Source organism: Camelus bactrianus, chromosome 17, assembly GCF_048773025.1.
Source record: "Camelus bactrianus isolate YW-2024 breed Bactrian camel chromosome 17, ASM4877302v1, whole genome shotgun sequence".
In the NCBI taxonomy this organism is placed as follows: Eukaryota; Metazoa; Chordata; class Mammalia; order Artiodactyla; family Camelidae; genus Camelus; species Camelus bactrianus.
In genome coordinates this window covers 18,730,163-18,749,843 of record NC_133555.1, presented here as the reverse complement: position 1 = coordinate 18,749,843, position 19,681 = coordinate 18,730,163, and the positions used below count along the sequence as shown (strand labels likewise).

The window sequence follows — 19,681 nt, the reverse complement described above, 5'->3', positions numbered from 1 at the left end:
GACCTGGGGACACTGAATAAGTCCTTTCAGGACTCTGGACCCAAAAAGTTGCACGAGAGAAGGGTTTCTCAACCTCAACACTGCTGACATTTTGGGCGAGAGAGTTCTTGGTTGCAGCAGCTGTGCATTATAAGATGCGAAGTAGCTTTCCTGGCCTCTGTTCACTAAAGACCCATCTAATGGCTCCAGACCCAGCAAAAATGATTCCAGACGTGGCCAAATGTCCCCTGGGGAACAAAACTGCCCCCTATTGAGAACCGCTGCTCTAGATGGTCTCAAAAGTTTCTTCCTGGCTGGAAATCTTTGATTATTTAGGAACTGTACCTAAAGTCTGAGATTTTAGGCCAATGATTCACAAGGAAGTACCTTTGTTATAGCAAGGACACATCAATATTTTAATGATTCACTAAGCACAGGATGATATGAAAATGAATAAAATAAAGACATAAAACCAAGAATTTTCAGAGAAAACTTTAGCACACATGGCATAGATGTAAAACCTAAGACAATTCAAGCAGACACAGTGGTCGTTAAAAAACTTGTAATAATAGTAGCTCAAGCTTTTGACAATTCCACTTTCAGTTAAGACAGTTGAAATGCTGCAGAAATGTTCAGCTGCTTTCTAGTTTGGAATGAACTTAACAGCACTAACAAAACCGGCACAGATTATTTTTCTGCAATGTCATATTTTTATTTAGAAAGAATCCTAGTGTTTTCTCTTTACAGGAAACACAAAGACATCTTCACATCTTTCTAAAAGGGATATTTTACTCTTCTGCACTAGCAATACTACGAACAATCTCATAAAAGGAGACAAATTATCCATGTCTCTACTATCTTTCTAAATACAGCATCTTTGTTTTATTTGCCACTTTATTAACAAGAACTCCCTAATATCTGACACTATCGTATCTCTGAATTAAAATTATTTGTGCTCATGCTAATGACTTGCTCCTGCAAGATCCTGACATCTTCTGGATTAAAAAGAATGACAAAACAGCCTCAATGCAGTTTTAAATTCATGACTCTTTGAAACTCAGTAGTTCCTCCATTTGGAGAAAGCCATTTGTTAACCCTATACCTGGTACATACTAAGTGTTCAACAAAGGTAGGACACTGTTGTCATTACTTATAACCATGCCAGAAAAATGGAGTTTTATTCCAAATTATTGATTTGATTTTGTAGCAACTAGAAAACACAAAGTATGAACGAAGAGATTGCAATAAATTAATATTCTGAGTTCTCAGACCTTAAATCATGCCTCAGCACCATTTTAACATCTCTATCTTTCCAGGTGCTCTATTTGGTCCAGGCTGAGTCACCCTAACCAGTTCTCATCCACCACCACCTTCCAGTTAAATGTCTCTCTTATAATGGCAGATGCTGTGACAGCTACCAGGAAGTCACAGAAGCTACCGGTGCACCCAGTTATCAAGTCCTTGAGCCAGGTTCAACCAGCGTAATGTTCCAACTAACTGAGCCTTGACGATGGAAGGAGTGGATGTAGTTCCCCTCTTCGGAGACAGCTGAGATGGGAGTCCTCGCACATCACAAGAGCCATTCCCTGAAGGTCTTTACTGGAAAGGGCGCCGGGCTAGGAGTAAGGGCCCAGGAATTCTAAGCCCAGTGCTTTTTTACCATAGTGGATGCAAGTCATCACACCTCCTAAACTTGATCTTCTGGAAAGCTGAACTCTGAGGTACCTTCCTGATTTAAAATTCTAAGAGTCTTTGAATCTGTCCTTAAACCACATTGCACAACTAAACTTAGGTTCAAAAAAAAAAAAAAGCCCTCTTAATTGACTATGGAGGAACATGAATTTAACTTGAATGGCCACAGATATTTTTCAACAGATATTAAATAGATGGGAAGCCAACGATCACTCTACCTTGACAGAGCTGGGTTGTCAGCGTTCACAAACTGACTGGGCTATTATTATAAAACCCAACTCCAAGTGCCCACTCAAGCCTATGTCTCTAAGTAAGGGCTGCCTTGGAAGGATGGGAGCTTTTTCTAATAATGTTTTCAAAGCCAATAATTATGAAGTCATTAAGGTAGCCAAGATCATTTCACCAATCCCTTTGTGGACATCTTCCTACTGCCTGTCCCCTACCCTCAATCCTGAATCTTCTTAACAAATTAGGATAAAGTATACTATATGATCTCCCAATCATTTATGATTGGTTTCAGGACCTGTAGTTACATAGTTAATCCTAGCAGATTTGGATCCAACACCTGATGAAATGCACACATGCATGCAAGCAAATAAGTCCATCACCTAGATGCTCCATCTATCTTGAGGACCAAAAACAAACAAACAAAAAAATCAAAAGGCTAGTCCCTTTACTATGGTGTCTCTCCATATCTGTAAAGAAATAGAGCTACAGCACAGGGTGAAAAACTCCCAAACAGGAAAAAAGCATAAGAGGGGAAATGTACTTATGCAAATTATAAAGCAATCTATGAAACTGCAATCTGAGAATTTTATTATTAAGCTAAGCCTCTTAGTATAGAAATCCCCAAAACTCTCCAACTGGGCAGCTAATTGAGAGTTAGGAAGAGCCAAAGGACTTCCGTCGTTTTCTGATTCATCACAGGCAATATAGAAACCCTTGCTGGATATGATAATGTGACTTTTGTCAATGCGTGTTCAAATCAGATAGAGGATTGGCTGGTGATGATGTCACTCCCACGGGTTAATCTCCAGCAAATGCAGTTTTAATATCATATGCACCAACACATCATTTACATAACAAAGTATTATATTAAGTGTACCAATAAATGAGCTGTGTAGATAAAAGCCACTCTTAGAAAAAAGGCTATGTGCCACAGAAAAGGAGGTAGGGGGACAAAGCAAAGGATCTTTTTGTGTGTGCATGTGACTAAAAGGAACTAGGTCATCAAACAATACACATCTCTGAAGAGAGCCAAAAATGAATATTGAAATTCAAGTGACCTAGAACATTCTACTACTAGAAACATGGAAAGGTTGCCTCCAATGAAAAATATTCAGTAATCAAGTAGAGAGATTTGTAGGGTTTGTGTGAGTGTGTTTGGGGGAGAAGTAAAAAAAAAATCGTCATTCAAAAATAAGTGAACTGGCAGCCACTACTTTTCTGGGAAGAGTAACTTTCTTGTCTTCTAACGGGAAGCTGGCCAGGTCAAATCGTGACTTAAACCCTTATAAGAAACTTTAAAGTGTCAAAGGGCAGTTAAGATAATACAGAGAGAAGAGAGCAAAGTTATCCAAAGCAGAACAATGAGGAAGGAAACCTTGAAATCCAGCTTTTGGCTATGAGAATATTGATCAAGAAATGTCCACACAGATAAAGAAAGCTTTTTGCACAAATGAGCTAGGCCAACTCACACGGTCAGTTTGGGAGGACATAAGTCATCATTAGTCATAATGACTCTGAAAACTGCTCTCACACCGCCTTATTAAGATCTTTATTTCCAATCCAAAGGAAGTGTTGGGCTCACACACTAATTTATGACTACAAACTTAGCAGACATACGACTCGCTGTAAAACCCACAGTGAGCTGTTTAAGAATTCTTCAAGTCACATACCTGCTCTCAAATGACTGAGTGGAAAACACAGATTACACTGTGAAATGAAGGTTCTTAAATTATTTTAGCCTTATTATTATTTTTTTTAATCTAAGCCTTGCCTGAACGGGGCTCAGACACACAGACAAATTGCCCCCACCTCACTGCCCCTTAGCAAGTGGTCTCGAGGGGGCCAGCATGATCAGAAAACTAAGCCAGCAACCTGAACAAGTTTGGGTGTCTCGGTCTGCAAGTGGGACCTCCCGGTTGTTGTGGGCAATCCCTAGACCACGGATATTATAGAAAAAACCAGACCAAGGCTTCGAACATGTCCATTTCCACACACCAGGATCGCCTGTCACATCACATCAACCTAGCCCATTTTGAAGGGACGGCCGTTGAAAAGTTAAAGGGGAAAAGAGTACAGGGATACAGATGCTTCGCTAAGAGGGGTGGGGGGCCTTAAACATGGGTAGGTTTCAGCGAGTAACCATGAACTTGTACATATACGTCTTGCTGAGGAGTTGATCCATAGCTTGGCTAAGGCTCTCAGAGGGGTCTGTGGAGCCCCCAAACGTTAAACGATACTGATTCAGGAGGAAAACGCACCAGTGGCACGGTGTCTGGCTTGCACTGCCCCCCTAGGTGCAGGATACCAGGCTTTCCACTTCCCATTCTCCCTGAGAATGAGCTCAAGGCTTAGGGTTAAAGATGCCCTTCCTTCCAGGAGCGGACTGACAGGGCAAAGGAGGCAAAGGGGGATGAAACTGAAAAAGAGAGGAAGAAATGTAAACGCGCAGGTTTGGTGGACGAGTCCGAAGTACCTAATGCGGGAAGAGACGGAACTTCCAGACCCGCTCCAGTTCCCCACTGGCGAGGGAAGCTTTGCGCTGGCAGCTGAGAGATGCGCCCGGCGAACGCCGCGTCCTTCCAGCAAAAGCTCTATGCAAGCACGGGTTCAGGTGTAGGCTAACCTGCTCCCTCCTGCAGGCTCCTGTAAGTATCTCGGCTCAGACCGAAGGGATTAAGCCCCAGGGTTGGCTTCTCCAAAAAAAAAGAGCGCACCGCGAATTCGCCCTCCCCTTCCTCATACCAACCCATCAAGTGGCTTCTTCCGCGTCCGCGGAGCACCACCAGAATATCCGAATGGCAGACACGGAACCCCGAAGCTGGAAATGGCCACTGTCCCTCCTCCCACACCCCCACTTCGCAGCGCCGCTTTCAACTTCGGGGTGCACCGCAACTACCGCAGAGGAAGTCACCCCGCAAGCCAGAGCGCCAGGATGAGCGGGAATGCCCAGAGCTGAGTCGGTATCAGCCCGAGAGCCATCTGCGGCCCGCGAGACAGAAACTGAGAGGGTCCAAAGCCACCCCAACCCTTTCTTCCTGCCCCCTCCTTTCCCTTTCAACCCTCCTTACTCGACTGAAGCCGGCAGCTAAGTCGGACCTGCGCGTCCAGGACGCGGCACCGATCCCCGCACGCAGGCCAGAGGACACTCACCGTGCCGCCTTCCCGCTGACGCCCCGAAAGAGGCCCTTCACCTCCACAGGCTCGCTGTGAAAGAAAGCTCCTAACTCTCTCCGAAGACAAGCCCGAAACTGCGGCGGGAGAACCAACGTCTGCGGAAGCAGCGGCGTCGACTCCACTCCTGGAGTCTGACGGCAGCCGCTCACGGGGTTCGCGCGCCCCGTCCAGGGCGGCGCGCAGCGAGCAGTGTGGAGCAGAGCCGGACTGGCGCGCTCACGGGGAGGGGCAGGGCCGCCGCGGGACGCGCTGATTGGCCAGGCGGGCCGCCGGCCCCGCCCCCCCCGCGCCCGCCCGGTGGTCCACGTGGGCCCGCCCTCTCCCCCCCGCCCCGCACCCTTGCTTCGTTGGTCCCCGCTCTCCCACCGCCGCTGGACTCCCGGTGCCTCTCCCGAGCGCCTCTCTGTGGCCACCGCTCAGCAGGTGTTGGGGAAAGGTCTTTCTGAATAGCTGAGAGCCTCCTTGAGCTCTGCGTCAGGAAGAGGAATTTGGGGTTCGGCTCCCAAATGAAAACAATCCCCACGCGTGGTGGCTCCATACGAGGACCCAAAACAGTTTGCAAACAGGCTTCCTTAGACTGTCTCCCTAAGCGTAGCTCGTGCATAACTAATCCGGTTTCTTATGTAACTTGCTAGCAAGGAAAAGGAGGGAAATCTGCACAGTTATTACCTGAATATTTTCCTATTATAAAAATTATGAAACTATAGCTAAGACTTCGACTCGCACCCCAAACCAAATCCTGTTCCTTCTCCCTTGCCCAAGTGAAGTAACACTAATAATCTGAGACACTTAAATAGTATTCATGTTACAGAGAATCCTCATCTGATCTCCATTTTCTGGACAAGAAAACTGAAGAACAGAGACGTTAAGTAACTTACTGAAGACCACATAGTTAATCAGCGGTAACTGTGTGTAATTTGAACCCTGGAAGTATGATTGCAGAATCCATGTTCTTTGATATTCAAAGTGTAATCCAGAAGAGGCATCCTCTGAGATCTTGTTAAGAATGAAGATTTTTCAGACCTCACCCGGAATCAGAATGTTCATTTTAACAAGAACCCCAGGTGGTTAGTATCTGCATAACGTTTGAGAAGCATTGCTCTATATGCTTCTGCTGCTCACAGTCATTGGCTTCCCTTATCACCTTGTGGTCCTTTTCCTCTGCATTGACATCTTGCCCCGGTTGTACCCAAAATATATTTGCCCGGCTCTGAGGCTATGTTTGAACTACTGCAGGACTCTCCGTCTGTTCCCCATGCCTTTGTCCTACGCACACCTACGTCATGCCATATTACTTGGTGTATCATTTAATCTTTTCAATTCTTTGCTCTTTTCTTCTCCAAGTTGGGGCTCTGCAGCCAAAGACAGTCATATTACCAAGTTATCAGTCTAAGAGGGAATTCAAGCCTCTGAGACAGGGACCTGATGTTTGAGGAGTCCCTCGGCGCTGAGATTCTATGAAGGGCAAGGCAGATCCAAAGAAAAGCTGAAACTACATGCCAGGAGATGCCACAGCTCCTGACAGCATTCATTCATTCACTTGATGAAACAGACAGCATACTCTGTGTCAGGCACTGTCACAGGTGCTGATATATACAGAAGGAACAGAAGTAAACCTAACAGTAAAAATCCCTGCTCCCATAGAGCGTACCTGCTACTGGGGGGAGACAGACAATGACCTTGATTCGTAAGTGAAGTATAGAGTATGGTAGAAGGTGTGTCACAGGGAGAAATAAAGTGCAGGAAGGGTAACCAGCTCCGGGAGGTCGTGACTTTTTTAAAGGTAGTTGTCTTCACTGAGAAGGCAACATTTGAACAAAGACTTGGAAGAGCTGAGGGTGCAAGTCCTTTAGAAGAACTCTGTATCCATTCAGTCACCAAATATTTATTGATTGGGCACTGTGTGTCAAGCAGGCTTCTGGCATCAGTAGGTGTGTTTACTTAAGCCCTACTGTTTTCCAAACGTCCAGGTTTCTCTGGACTGAAGTTTTCGTGTCCTTGTGGGGAAAAAAATGTAAGCAACTTTGAGTGGCTCAAACTACTATTATATTTTCCCATTCTGGATGTTCAGGATTGTAGGGGTTTGTATCCCCAAAATTCATATATTAACATTCTGACCCCCAGTACCTTGAAAGTGTGATCTTATTTAGAGATACGGTATTTACAGAGGTCATCAATTTACAATGAGGTTATTAGGGTGGGCCCTAAACCAATGTGACTAGTGTCCTTATAAAAAGGGGAAATTTGGAGACAGACACAAACAGAAGGAAAACATCATGTGAAGATGAAGACAGAGATCGGGGCAATGCTATATGCCATCCTCTGGGATATGGTGACAAGGCAGATGTGGTACCTGCTGTCCTGACAGTGTACATCATTATGGAGAGAGCTGGACAATAAACAAATCAACAAATACATAAACAAGGTCAATCCAGAGCAGCATGAGTGCTTAAAAGAAATAAGGCTAGGCAATTTAAAGAATAGAGAGATGGGATTAATTTCGACTGGCTGCCCAGGAAAGGTCCCTGGGAGGGGGTGACATTTGAGCCATGACCTCCATGACAAAAGGCCACCCAAGCAAAGATCTAGAAAAATTGTTCCGGGCAAAGATAACAATCGCCCTTGTGAGAAAGCCTCCCTGCCATTCCTTCCATAACACCCTTTCTCTCTTTGCCACCCATTTTGCATCCTTTGAGGTTGCACAAAGTCAGTCAACGTCTTCTTCATTAAAATGGGGTCAAAGGATTAATCTTCTTATGTAAGAACCAGTCAAAGTCATGCCAGCAGGGTTCTGCCCGCACACACGCTCACAAAACATCCCTCGAAGTGCCTCTGTCTTTATAGGTAGTGACATCTTGTGACTTGGGCATTGTGGTTATTTTCCACATTTGTATCACAGCCAGAACACAACCAAGCATGCCCTGGTGCTGAATCAATATGCTGATGACTGACTGAGCCTACGAAGACACATTCCGACTCCTCTAGGCCTGTTTCTAAAATTCTCTTATTGTCAAGTGAACCTTCAGTTTTAAAATTTTTCCTCTGCTCACCTGCTCTGAAGCTAATTTTTACTTAGGAGACTAGTAGAGTAACAGTGAACGTTAATTGGGGCCTTAAGTGTGGTTCACTCCGCCGAGTGCTTACCAGGGGCTGTTATCCCCAGAACCCTCCAAGGTAAATTCTCTTATTTGTAACATCCATTTCACAGATGAGAAAACTGGGGCTCAAAAAGGGTGAAGTAATAGGCCCAGGGCTGAAATCACTATTAAACAGCAGACTTGGGTCTCGAGCTGGTCTCTTTAAAAACGGTGAGGCTTATGCTAGGGTGGCTGAGCAGAAAGCAAAGGCATTTGTATATTCCTTTGCATTTGTCTTTGAAATTTTCAAAGCAGTGTTTTCTTTCCTTTTCTTTCTTTCTTTTTTTTTTTTAATTTACCCCAGCATCTCTAGCTTTCAAGTTCACTTTTCTAGCCAGATATTTGCTTTGCTTTCTCTTGCTTCAAACCAGGAACTGCAAGAACTTTGATAAATGAAATGACAGATATACTTTTTGTTTTTAGCCTGTCTGCTTTTCTGTATCCTCTGAGGAAATGTGAGTCAAGCTTCTTAGAGCTCAGCCTACTTTGACATACATCTGTAGCTCACACGCCCAACAGCTCCCCATCACAAAGGAGGTCCCTCCCTTCACTCAACTCATAGGGAACCTCGTGCCCCCTGCCAGACCAAATGATGTGCGTAATGCGTGAGGCCAGCTCTGGTCCTCTTTGCAGGAAAATACTAATAGATTCTCCTGCCCGAGAGTGAACATCTGAAAATGGCTTCATCTGGTCTTTGTGAATTGCTTTCTATTCTCATGGCTTCCTCGCCATCCTGGGCAGCGAGAAAGCCTGGGAACTTGGAGTGGTAAAAAGATGTGAGGTCTCTCTCCTTGGATCCCGGCTTCCCTTCACCTAGCTTAGGAAGTGGGCAGCCATTTTCGCAGTTGAATGACTTCCTGTCTGGGATGGCTTGGTCAGGCTTACTTTAAACTTCTGGAACTGAGACAAGGTGGCTGGCCGCTCACTTTGGGAGTCTCAGGTGGGTTTCTCTATCCTTCCCTTTGCTGACCACAAACTGCTTCAATAATTTATGCTCTGGAAAAGCACAGCACTTCAGGGCAAATTAGCATAAGAAGGATTTATGAAACCACAGTGGGGCATTTTCAGAGCTCACACAAGCAAGTGGGAGCAGGTAGAAATGTGAGCTAGTTTCCAAGTAGGACCAGCCTCAGGTAGAATCATCAAAGAAACAATGCTCCTTTTGTTCCCCTTTCTTCCTCCCATCCCTTCCACCCAACATCTCCCAACAGGAGGTCACACTACCTCCAGCTATGCATAAGACTGCTGCTGTCATCATTAATTCATTCTTGTGTTGGTTCTTTAAATCATATAAAATTTTTGTTTGTCAAAAGACATACTTATACATCCATATTCATAGCAGCATTACGACCACAGCCAAAAGGTAGACGCAATCCAAGTGTCCATGAATGGATAAACCAAATGTGGTATAGACATACAATATAGTATTATGCAGCCTTTAAAAGGAAGGAAATTCTTATACATGCTACAAGGATGAAACTTGAGGACATTATGCTAAGTGAAATAAGCCAGCCCCAAAAGACAAACACTGTATTTTATATGAGGTAACAAGAGTAGCCAAATTTGTATCAACAGAAAGTAGAATGGGGAGGAGGGATGGCAGCTTGGGCGGGGGGAGGTGGAGAGTTAGTGTTAAATGGGTACAGAGTTTCAGTTTTGCAAAATGAAAAGCTGGGAGAAGGATGGTGGTGATGGCTGCATAGCAATGCAAATGTCCTTAATGTCACTGAACTCTACGCCCTTAAAAATGGTTCACAGTAAATTTTACTTTATGTGTATTTAACCACAATTTTTCAAAATTTCAAAACTAATGGAAATTCTTCTAAATCAACCTAAAGTGGAAAATTTTTAAAGCTTAAACTGTGAGATGTGGTTCAATTTGTATCACAGCTTACCAGACATAGACTAGATATACTTTCATGTAAACAGAAGCCTTTTAAAAATTTGTGTGTGTGCTCGACATAGTACTAGGCACTGGAGATGCAGTTGTAAAAGACATTCATAATCTGACCTCAAAAAACTTAACAAAAAATACCATGATGACCTGATAGACTCCTTTATTCAGTTCATACTTTCTTCCTTCAACATGTATTTATTGAGGACCTACTATGTGACCTACTCTGCTACCCACACAGATACGTTGTTGAACAAGATAGACAGACCCACTCCTCACAGGGCTGTCAGCCTAGCAGGAAAGAAAGATAATAAGCAAGAAATTTTTGTTTCTCTAACTCATCTGCTCCATCAAAATTCACTGATTCTCACCTAAACTCTAACAAGTGACCTTATGAAGTCTTCTAATGACATCCAGGTATAAAGCTTGTAACTGTGATCCCTCCCATATTTGTAACATATATGTGCAGTAACTTAAGAGACAATGTATTAATCCAGTTTTTACCCCAAATGTGGTTTGCATCCCAGAGATGGTTTGCAAAATGATTTTAGCTAAAACATAGAAGAATTATTCTAATAGTTGTAACTTATTTCAATGTATACTAGGAAAAAAAGTTAGGTGATAATGTCAAATCGGTGGTTTTGTAGAACTTGCTACTTAGCATTAACTTAAAAGGCGATTCCAGTTGAAGAAAAATATTATAACACTAATTTAGGCACATGGCAAAATTGGGAAAGTAGGCCCAACAAAATCAGCAAGAGAAGTGACATTTGTGAAGACAGAAGTGATTATTGGCAGGAATGCTTGACAGGTGACAGGCTGATGAGAATGATCTTCTGAGGAAATACAGGTTTTATAGTCTCCTTTATATCCCACCACGGGTTCAGCCTGGTTCCATTATTAATGTTCTCCTCCCCTCCTAACTCTGCAACTCTTAGAGGCAGCCACCCCACATCACACTGAGTGAGGACATATGCTAACGATCTCTTCCTTCCCCGTTCACCAACTCAGCTTCCTCCGAAAAAACTCAATCTAGAGAAGGATGGTGGTGAAGAGTGGAGGACAGTCCAGTATCTTTGGTGCTGGGGTTCTGAGAGTGCTGAGTTTGTATCATGCAAATTGATACTGTAGCAAACTAACAGTGGAAAAAGTAATCACACTTCCAGTTCTGTTCATTCTCCCAGACTCCTAGCGCAAAGTTTTGGGCAAAGCAGAAAAAAATGAGTATTGGATTTGATTCCCACTTTTTTTTTTCATCTGCCCTATTTTAATACATGCAACAAAAACCACATGCCAGTTGACTTTTATTTTTGGACTTGAGTTTTTTGCCACTACCCTGAAAGAACACTATTTAGTAAAAGGTCATGAATGTTAAAGTGGGATTTAAAAGGCTTCACTTGGACATCTGACATTTGGAATACCCTTGATCAGGGACTTACCCATCAGGGAAGCCAAATCTATCAGTAGACCTCAAATCCCATGGATTTCAAGAAAGTGCAGGACTAGAAATTTGCCTGCCTGCCAAATATCCCCTTCTGAGGAAGCATGCTAGCCAGAACCCTTGATTGCAAGTAACAGAAACTCAACACAAACTGACATAGGCCAAAAGGGGTAACTGTCTGTTTACATAGCTAAGATGCTCTGGAAGTGTAATTGGATACTGGTACTCACGGGAGGGCATGAATGTACACCTTCCCAATCTCTTGGCTTTTGTGGGGTTTTTTGTGTTTTTGTTTTTTGTTTTTTTTTGGGGGGGGGCGGGGGTTAGAGTTTTTTGTTTATTTTGTTGTGTTTTTCGCATGGATTGGCCTCATTCTCTCTAACCAAAAGGAGGCTTCTCCAAAAAGGCAGGGAGGAAGTCCTTCAACAGCTCCATGCCTTATTTTTGCCAGACAAATGACCCTAAATGCAACAAGAATTCTTTTTTGGCTTCAAATTAAAGAAATCTGGTTCAGCTTGTTTCACAAGCCCACCCCCGTGCCCAGGTTGGCTGGGCAAAGGAGCTGGTGGTCCCACCATAATCACACAGTTATAAATTCCTCCAAAAGAAGGAGTGTTGGACCACCAAAACTAATGCCCAGGCAGGAGTCTGCCTTACCCAGGGCCCTCACTTGACAACAGCTATTTAGATTAGTTTGAGCTTCTAAACCAAGAACTGTCCATTTATCCAATAATTCTGATCTGTGTGGCCCGCCTGGGAAAATGGCACGGTGCAATCAGACTTTTCCCTGGGAATCTGAAAATGGGAGCCCAAGAGAGTGAGCCTTTAAGTGGTGCAGTTGAACTAAATGACACAACAGACAATATAAGCAATGGGCAACTGAAGTTATGAAGAAGCCAGCCTACAGAAATTGGAGAGCCAAGCGGAGAGAAACATTGCCTCTGAGACCACATCACCTCTAAAAGAGAAGTTCAGGGGGGTGCTGACTCAGTTTACCGGGAGTTTCAGTGCCTGGAAATTTTGTGATGTGAGCAGGGTACCCAGGTAAGAAATGGCTGTAACACATCAAGTGCTTTTACTCACCTTGTCTCATGTCCTCATCACAGCAACTCCATTGGCAGGTCTTTATTCTCTCCATTTTTACAGATGAAAATCTAAGGGTCACAGAACCTATCTGATCTTTCTTAATGTGATTTTTTTTTCAAGCTAGAAAGTCTCCAGCTTAAGAATGTTTTCCTCCTGCTCCAAGTTGCCTCAGAACCTTAAGTAGCAGAGGAAGGTCCGGGCTGGAGACATGGATTTGGAAATCACCTAATCAGACTCTTAACGATATGCATTAAAGCCATGGAGGCAGTGAGGCTGCTAAGAGAAGGGTCACAGGAAGTAACCTTAAGAGCTCATCTGTGGGCACTCCCTCTGCTCGAGGTTCTGTACATTCTGTCCTCCATCAGAAAAAGGGAGACTGATGCAGAGTTTGGGAGATAACAGTCGCCATGCTTCTAGGTGCCATAAGATGCAAGGGACTTCCAATCATTTGCTTTCAAGGACTCAGTCATTTTTCTGCCATGTGTATGTTTAACTATCCTCACATGGTGCCCACTCTGAAAAACTCAAGAAACTCTCCCTTTTACACATGAATCTCTAAACAAACCTTGCAAATCAGCACAGCCCTATAGGGCCAGGCTGCAGAGAATGAGGTAGACTGTCATGGAGCGGGTGCCAGGTTGAATATGGAGACTCCCCCACCCCCACCCCATCAAGGCAACACTTCCACCCAGTCTTGATAAACAAGGTTCCCCACTGAGTTGATTTTGCCCCTGGTGAATTCAGAATATTCTAACATTTTAATAAGATTTTTTGAAAGCAACAAAAAATAAATTATGATTCATCATGTCAGCATTTTATTTTGTAAGGTTATTAGCACACGCTGACATAAATTTTAAGGAATAAACACACGTGCTGAGATGATTTTTAAAATATCCCCTTTGCTTCCTTTTACTCTATGATCCAGCATTCCATCCTCGCCCACAACAAATTCGAGCAGATAAACAATACGCTTACAACCCTAGGGGAAAATATACCAAAGCAAAACTCGGAGAACAAAGAGATGAAGCTATGGCTTGTGAGTTTCAAAATAGACTGCTGAAACCCAAGTCAGCCAAAGATAATAGTTTTGAAAGGGTTTCTGAGCCTCAGAAGCCAAGCTCTTGAATATCAAAAAGCCACAGCATACCCTGAACTGGGTATTGGGGGTAGGGGGTAGGATAGCCTCCCCTCTAGCTTTCAGGTGAGATACAGAATCCATAGGCTGGATGGAAGAGAAGATAGTCTAAAAAGAAGACACTCAGATGAGGGTGAGCATTACGAGAGAGACCACTGCCCCTGAGTGGTGTGAGGTCGACCAAGGAGTCTGACCGAGGATGGAAATGTGCAGCGCTTCTCAACCTGGCACCACTGACATTTTGATTGGGTAATTCTTTGTTATAGGGGCTTGCGCTGGACACCGCAGGATGTTTAGCAAGATCCCTGCCCTCTAACCATTAGACGCTAGTAGGACCTCCACATTTTGATGCCAAAAATAACTCCAGACATTGCCAAAACTCTACTGGGAGAGTGGGGAGAAACTGCTCCCAGTTGAGAACCAGTGAGGTAGGGCAAGAGATAAAGAAAGATTCCACACACATACACAAGTATCTTTCTAATAAAAAAAAAACAACTGTACGTTCTTTATAAAGAAAACTTTAAGAATACAAAAAAATCACCTCCCCTACAAAATTACCTATACTCTACGAAGTCCGCAATCATTACTGTTAATGTTTTGTCTACACACAATTTTCCGTATCACTAAAAAGTAGGGCCATATAATCTTATGTTTTGTAGTTTGCAATTTCTTTTTACTTAACAAGGTATCATGAATTCTCAGAGGTATAGCATTCCTGAACATCCTTATAACACAATCTAGTTAGCCAGTCCTCTATTGCCGGACATTTAGGTTACTCCCAGTATTTCACCATCACTGGTAATGCTCTGATGAACATCCTTATATATTCTTTTGATTGTTTTCTTAGGATAAATTCCTAAGGAATGTTCTTAATGGAGAAAACCAGTACTGGGGGGTTGTATCTATAATATTTCTTATTTCACTGGTTTAAGTTAGTTTGCTGATTTAAAATATGCCATCTTTTCCTCCAGTGCTTTTACCTTTCCACAGTGCCTTCCACTTTGCCAAGTGTACAAGGCAGCTACCAACTGCCTTTTTACTGTCAAGAAAACCGGTGTTCACAGTAGTTGAACGACTTGCCCACAGCAACACAATTATTTACCAACACACAGGCAACACCATCTCACTTGAGCCCTGGGTTTTTATTACTGCTCACATATATCCTGCCAACATTGAAATAATCCAGAGAAGAGTGGTATGTCCCCCATCTAGGGATGATGTGCAATTTTGTAAGCACTAGGATGTTAGGATAATTCTACATTATGAGTTCTGTCTCTAAGTACAATTTTGTGTAAATTCCTAGAGGTCCCAAAATATAGTCAAGGCTATGAGACCTTGGCTGAGGGAATCGAATGCCTCTCATACAAAATTCCACAACCAGCCTGGTCTCCCAGTGCTGACTTAGAGGGATAATGTTTAAAGATGCTAATTCCAACATCTGCTTCCTTTTTATCCCTGAAGCCAAATTAGGTTGGTACAGTCTGTTTTTACTTCCAGTTACACTCTAACACAGATTTATGACCGATTAACTTCTTATCGAGGATAAACAACCCCATCATAAGTATTTGAGATAATGACGTTAAGTATTTTATATTGCTTTAACTCTGAACAGTTGGAATACAGAGTGCATCGAACATTCATTACTTCCTAATGCTTGCATTCTTTTTCATGTTTTGATTCACAAAAAAAAAAAAAAAATGAGAATGCTACCCGCTGCTTAGCCATTTTTTAGGTTTAATGAGATTAAATAAATTCTGAGGGGGAAAAGAGTACAGCTTAATAATGTTTTAAGTGGTTTGGAGAAACATTCCTTCTACCATGGGCACAATTTTAAACCAAAGCCAACTTCTGCAGTGCCATTGAAGGCTAATGAATGCCTTAATAATATGCAGAGGAAAAAAGTGATGAGTCGATTAGATATAGAAATTTCTGAGACCTGTGAAATATAGTCAAGAAAACAACTCTGTTGTACTCAGAGACACAACTCCTAAGGAAGAATTATCCTGCCACCTCGATGATCCATTTCACTGCCATTAACAAAAAGCCATCTTCTTGGCAGCATATGTGGAAGTAACTGGTACTCACTGATTTGAGGGCTAGCCCTTAAAACTCCAGATAAACCCTGAACCAGTTTCTCTTGGTTCTAAGACTACCTAGAAAATAAGCAATTTGGAATGTCATATAATTTTCCCATTTTCTAGAACCTGGTGGATGCCAGCCTTTCTCCAGCTAATTAAAACTCTTTTGCAAGTTTGTACTTTTTAAAAAAAAAAAAAAACAAAGTATTCAACAGATTCATCTACAAATTTTCTTTTACTTCTCCTGGTTGCCTATCTAGTCCTTGGAATTGTTTTGTATGTGCCCACCCCCTACCTCTCTCTCTCTCTCCCTATTAAGATGGTTACCTTCAAACATACTTGTGTCTTAATAGTTAGACACCCAACTGTGCAAATGTATATTACATAAACCTAAAATAAACATAGTTTCTTACAGTCTGGCAGATTCTAAGGTGGTTGTTACTTGATCCTTGGAGTCCAGAGCAAAGGGATACGTTAGGTGTGACAGTGCCGGGGTAAAGAGAACAAGTATCAAATAGCAGGTGAAGAGCCCCTTCGCCTCATCCTCTCTGGTTAAACCTCTCTGAGTTTGCCATCAGGCTCCAGGTCCACGTGATGACTTTTACCAGGCCTTGGCAATTCTACCTTTGTGAATTCTTTCTTCCATAAAAAACTATTAAATTTTTTAGTTCATGACTGCATTGATGTAAAGACAAATATAATCCAGGCTGGATTATAGTCACTTTCTTCCTTCTGGTTTTAAAAGAGATTAAGACATTGTCATGGGCTTCTGACAAGTATCGTGGACCCTAGGCTCTCAGCTTGCTGTGTTTAACGGAGAGGTTGGCGCTCGTTTTCTGCCAGGACTTTGAAGACACCGTCTCTGTGACCTACATACTTAACAGACAGAAAGCAGACAGCAGCTCCCAGGAAGGCAGGTTACTATCAAGTTAAAATCATGATCCTTGGATCCAATTTCCCGAACAGCCTGCTTCCCTTACAGTAAACCCAGCATCTTTATCCCTAAGCAGATGCAATTTCCAAATCACAGCTATGATAACAAGATAATAATAGAAAGAAATGAAGTATCCGGTGTTGAGTTAATTCCTAATCCATTTGTTACTCACTGCATTTCAGTGGCTGATGACACAACAATCAGAAACCTCCTTAATAAACCTCAAGTTCCTGTGTGTCAAAACGTCACCCTATAGCTGTGAAGGAGAAACATTTTTTCTATATGTTCTCAAAAAGATCATGTTTTTGCTCCCACGGTATTGAAGAGCAAAGCTGGGGTTTGTCTTGCTTTCTCCTTAAATGAAAACTGAGAGTTTTTTTTTTTGATATTCATACTGCCTTTCATTGGGCACTGGCTAAATATTTATGATACCGAAGGTTCTATTTAGGATTCTATTTGCTGAGCCGGCTTGCAGTCTGTGGCCACCTCACAGCCGGGCAGGAGAGAAGTAGACGATGTACAGTTATGCAGGGAAGAGGACAAAGCTAGACAGCAGAAGCATTTTTAAGCCTAAGACAGCATTATTGATTTTCTGTTGGAGGTAAACACTTCATACCCGAATGTGGGACCAATGCCACCTCAGATTTGCTTTTGCCTCTTCTTAATCTTCAGTTCTAATTTCAAGTTAATGCCAAATTTAAATCTCTAAGCCTCTGAATCTCTTTGCATCCCCTTGCCAGTTGGTTCTTTGACAGACGGGAAGAGTGAGGAGGTCCCGAAAAGGACAGGGGCAGCTGAGAATTTGCCCCTCAGCACCCTGAATATTAACCATAAAACTAATGAACTGTGGCAACTGAATTGTCCAGGTTCATTCCAAATTATGTCTTGGTAAAGTTCATCTTTGTTTTCAATTATCATCCTGGAATCTTAACTGTCGAAGCTGAGGTACAGTTTCTCAGCTCCCTGACTCTTGTTTGTGTTCTTCTGGCTGTTAAGCCTGTGATGTGTGATGGTCCGCTTCACTGGATACCTAGGGCCACAAATCCTCTCTTTAAAAAAAAAAAAAAAAAAAAAAAAAAAACTCTTTTATTTTTAAGGAATTAAATCTGAAAAGGTCTCTGAAAAAATTGCCCTGATTCAATGACTCTCAATTTTGATGTGTTGCTGAGGATGGTGTTTTTAAGTATCTCCCCCTTAACTATTCATAACCCAGTTATACGTTCATGTTTATTTTATATCTTTTTCTCCCTTCATCCTCTTATGACTATACAACATTTACCCTGACAAGTTTATAAAGAGTATTGAGGCTGATACTTGCCGGTCTTAGTAGAAATTAATCAAAATCCATCTGCTCCCTTCTCAGCCTGGACAATTTCATTACGACTAAACCAGGGATTATAAGATTCTTACATCTTCTTTTTTTCCCAACACAGTTTAGTTGATTTAGAAACAATGATTAAAGCTGCTTACTTTGAGGAAGATTGTTTCCAATCTTTCCTTCTTGCAAGGCACAGCAAGATGAAAGCATCTTGATCCTGAAATATTTATATCTAAGACTGGAAATCTGCAACAGAGGCATGATGAATGATTTCAACCAAAGACTTTTTATTTTAAACTCATATTTCTTTATCTTTATATTTCACTTTCCTCACAAGCTGGAGGAAATAAGCACTAAATACACTCACTGCCCCCTACCCCAGGTAGATTTTCTATCTTTATTTAATTGTAAATCCAATGTGGCATAATAAAGAGACTCAAAGATAAAGATTATCTTTCTGACACTGACTATTTATAGGGATAACTATCCGTTATCCTTATGTGGCCTCAATATAACTGCCTTCAAAGGAATGCAGAACACAAATTAGAGGGAATGCATTTAAGCCTCCCGCAAGGAGACACCTTGATCTGGGATTCAAGAAATCTCAAGAATTAGAAGTGATTACTGGAGAGTAATTCTGGGTTTACCCAGCCTCACACAGGTGCTATAATTAACTAGTCTTACTTTTAAAAAAAATTAAAAATCTGGTTTCCGTACTTTTCTCCCTCAAATGCCCTTTTCATTGAGGTTAAAATGCTCAGATCTTAAGTATACAGTTGGCTGTGCTTTGATAAATGTATACACACATAGAATCATCACTCCAGTCAAGATCTAGAACATTCCCTGCTCTTCATTTGCATGTGTGTCTTTTTCTTTTCTTTTCTTTTTTAATGAGAATGATTACAGCCCTCTGCATAGAGGAATGAACTCTGCTCTAAAATCCAAAGGGAATAAAATAAAACCAAAGACCCGTGAGCTGGTTCCCTATGGAGCCAAATGTTGTTTGAAACCTGTCCAGGTCCAGGGCCTTTTAACAACATAACAAAAAAGGGAACTGGTCTTGACCGGCAGGGTTGGCGTCATGACCCAAACATCAGATTAGAAACACAATGATTCCCTGGGACTGGACGCTAAATCCCGGCAGACGGACACAGCCTTTCATCTTCTGAAATGGAGAAATTGAATGAAGCAGGGCCGATTCTGGGCCAGACTGGGGGATGAGATTCTTTTTTTTTTTTTTAAGTTCCTAACTGTTCTACATAGACTATTGAAACTTCAATTACTGCATACCTAGAAGCTGTCCTTCTGCCTTTGACATTTCCTCCTTCCTTCCGCACGAGTGCCCGTGTGGCAGGAAATCATTTATCCACCTAGATTCCCAGACCTCGGGACGCTGCCCCTCAGGGGCGCCTCCTTGTCCGGCAGGAGTCCCACTGCATGAAAGGAGAGCGACAAACACCCAGCCCTAGAAAGTCTGAAGGGAATGCTCCTCATTCAGGAATTGCTGCTAGGGGATCTACACACAAAAACAAAGTACAAACGGAATGTGAAGTATAAGACACAAAATAGATCAACAACACGGTCC

At 42.5% G+C, this 19,681-nt stretch overlaps 1 protein-coding gene across 2 annotated transcripts in view; it reads right to left on the bottom strand.

Annotated features, from left to right (window-relative positions):
* The window catches only part of TAFA4 (TAFA chemokine like family member 4), a 147,697-nt gene extending 142,395 nt beyond the window's left edge, over positions 1-5,302 (bottom strand). Inside the window, exon 1 of one of the 2 annotated variants that reach the window (XM_010951953.3) lies at positions 5,050-5,302. The gene's annotated coding sequence lies outside the window, so the exon portion shown is untranslated. The remainder of the gene's footprint in view (positions 1-5,049) is intronic. The other variant, XM_074344497.1, reaches the window with a different exon arrangement.
* Positions 5,303-19,681: the final 14,379 nt, after the last annotated feature.